Source organism: Sminthopsis crassicaudata, chromosome 2 (genome assembly GCF_048593235.1).
Source record: "Sminthopsis crassicaudata isolate SCR6 chromosome 2, ASM4859323v1, whole genome shotgun sequence".
In the NCBI taxonomy this organism is placed as follows: domain Eukaryota; kingdom Metazoa; phylum Chordata; class Mammalia; order Dasyuromorphia; family Dasyuridae; genus Sminthopsis; species Sminthopsis crassicaudata.
In genome coordinates, this window is record NC_133618.1 from 43,668,211 (window position 1) to 43,671,601 (window position 3,391).

Below are 3,391 nucleotides of genomic sequence, written 5' to 3' on the forward strand. Positions count from 1 at the left end.
TCTTTGCCATGACAAACATAGCTAAAACATGCTATCCAGCTCCAGGTAGAGAAGGCTCAGACTGCAGGGCTGCAGAATGAAGCATGTTTTCTTCTCCTTCCTCCTGTACATAATAAAACTAGGAAACTCATGGGAACCGGTAATGCTATGGGTAGATCACTTCCATTCCAGATTAAGGATTTTCATTCTCTGCAGACACTGGCAGGTTGTCCCTCAGAAGGTGAGTGAGAGAAGGGAGAAATCAGTGACGACAAAATCTCCAGCACTCTTGGGGTCACAGGCAGCATTCCCAGCGGGGCTCCTGAAAGCACAATTCTTCCTGAGGTCACTTTGTCTTCCCATCCTCTATAAAACCAATCATGCTCCAGCCTGAGGAAGAAGAGCAGGAATAACATTAGATTCCCAGCAAGAGACACTGCAGTGTGGCATTAGGAAGGTGTTCATTGAGTTTGGAATCAAAGAATTCAAATTGGAATGTAGTCCCTAAGTGTTCATGAACATTCCTCCTGTTTAGGTCTAAGTTTCTTCATCTCTAAAACAAAAAAGTTGAATTTGATGTGTTCTAAAACCTCTTCTGGCTTAAAACTATATGATCTGTGATCCCCAAATAAAATGTAAGATCTTTTAAGGGTGCTTTCATTTTTTTTTTTGTATCCTCAATTCTGCCCCTAGCAGACTCCAGATCCATGTGTGATTTATTGTGTTCCTTCACACCTTCTAAAGGCACAAGTTCACACCTATATGCTGCTTATTCACCTTCATATCAGCTTCTTAAGAGTTCACAAGGACCAGCTTTCTGAGCAAAAAAGGTACCTCCCCCACCATAACCATTTGGGCATACCTAGAATTCCCTTAAAAATCCTTCATATAAAGTCTTAGAGGCTTATCAACATTCAATAGGTTTACGATTAAAATGAAAAAATGTTGGCTGGCATAATACTCAAGCTAGTATTAGCTAACTTGTTAAATGGGATTAATTAGTACCTCAAGAAAGGGCAGCTGAAGCAGGCCCTGCAGAGAGTTTAGAGCTTGGTCAGCCTTCGGAGATGTGAGAGTCATCCACTGAATCGGAGCCATCCCCAGCACCCTGACTTATATCCTGCCATTGGACTTTGATAACTGAAAGAGAAAGTCTGGATGTCTTTGGACAGTTCTGCCTCACTCAAATCCAATTCACCCTGTGATGCCATTGGTCCTTTTTGAAAAACAAAGGAAAAAACAAGAAGTAGGATATTTCATAAAAGAAGTAAGAGGCAATTCTAACTTCACACTGAATGAGAAGAAACTGAATGAGATGAAAACCATGAGATCCATGACCCTGGACAGCAATACCTTTTCTTTTTTAAATTCTATTTTATTTTATTTTCTGTTCCAAATTCTATGTCTACCCTCCCCCACCCATTAAAAAGCAAGAAAAACAAAACAGTGTAGTCATGCCAAACAAATTTCCAGACTAGCCATTATCAAAACAAAGAGTATTCCAGAGAGGAAAGGAAGGAAGGAAAGAAAGGAGGGAGGGAGGAAGGAAGCTATGTTTGTCATGGCAAAGAATTAGAACTTGAGAGGGATGCCTATGGGGAAATAATTGACAATGTTGAAGTATATATATATATATATATATATATATATATATATATATATATATATTTTTTTTTTTTTTTTTTCCCTGAGGCTGGGGTTAAGTGACTTGCCCAGGGTCACACAGCTAGGAAATGTTAAGTGTCTGAGACCAGATTTGAACTCGGGTCTTCCTGAATTCAGGGCTGGTGCTCTATCCACTGCACCATCTAGCTGCCCCCTCAATGTTGAAGTATATTAATATGGTAGAATACCATTGCAATATTTTTTATAATGATGACAAGAACAATTTCAGAGAAACCTGAGAAGATTTGAATACTCTGATGGAGAGTGAAAAGGAACAGACACAGAATAATTTATACTATAATAATAATGGTCAATGCAATGACTAACAACAATTCCAAAGGACTGTTCATGAAATATATACTACCTGTGTCCTAAAAGTAAGGAGATAAACTCAGGGTATAGAAGGAAATGCATATACATAAGTACATCCACACATGTATGTACATATATATGTACAAACATATGTTTATATACATTCATTCAAGATATATACAAAATATAGATACAAGTACACAAGTTTACAAGATCACAGGATAAATTGGAGGTGACATTAGAGAGAAAGGCACCAGTGTTAAGCACTAGGATATGCTTTTTACAGAAGGTGAGATTTTCGTTGAGACTTTAAGGAAGTCAGGGAAGCCACAGAGAGAATTCCAGGCATTCCAAAAAGCCAATAAAAATCTATTGAGCTGGGAGATGATGGAGTTTTCTGTAAGAAATAGCCAAGTTTCTAGTATCATGGGTTGTATCATTTGTGGAGATGAGTTAGTTGTACAAAGACTGGAAAGGTGTGAGGGGAGCCAAGTCATGAAGGACTTTAAAAACTAGTTTAAGGTCATCAGGAAACACAGGCAGGTATGATACCTTAAAAAAAAAAAAAAAAAAGCTGGTTTTATTTAATGCAGATTTACAGTTTAATATACAAGCCTCTTTTTCTATTATACTTTGGATATGAAATTATTTAATGTTGGGTAAGTTTAGAATTGCAAAAAGAAAAAAGAGAAAGGATTTGGGTAAGGTAGCCCTGTATATTAAAGAGGTATTCATGTGAGGAAATCCAGGAACCAAAGAGGGGGGAAGTATGACAGAGAGAATTTGGATGAATGTCAATCGAGGGAGAAATAGCAGTGATTTTGTAGCTGGAGTAGACTACAGTTTACCCCAGTAGAAAGAGGAAACATGTGAGTTTCAGGAAATAGACCACATAACCTGACACAGAAGCCTGATATAGTAGTGCTAAGTAACTTTAATTGTCCCGATATTGGTTGAGAATCTCTCTCTGGCAGAAACAAACTAGCCAATAACTTCTTCACGTGACTTAGTGATGACTTCATCTTCCAAAAAAGCAGAGGAACCAATAAGGGGAGAATCTTTTCTGGATCTGATTCTCAGAGGGAACTGAGAGATGGGGAGGAAATTAGGAGTATGGTAAGGATAAGTAACTATTCTGTCCTAGAGTTTGTGATAGAGAAAGAAAGTCTAAAATCTAGATTTTAGAAAAGTAGATTCCAAAGGGTTCAAAGGGAAGAAAGGTAGGATCCCCCAGATTAAAACTTTTCAGGGAAAGTTAGCCCAAGACGTATGGCAATAATGAAATTCTTAAGCCACAAAAATAAACTATTACAATGAGAAGGAAAGATGGGATTTATCTGTAGATATTAATGTGAAAGCACAGAGAACTCACTAACCAACTTAATTTTTAAAGAAATATAAAGAATATTAATAACAAAAAAAGTGCAATAACATA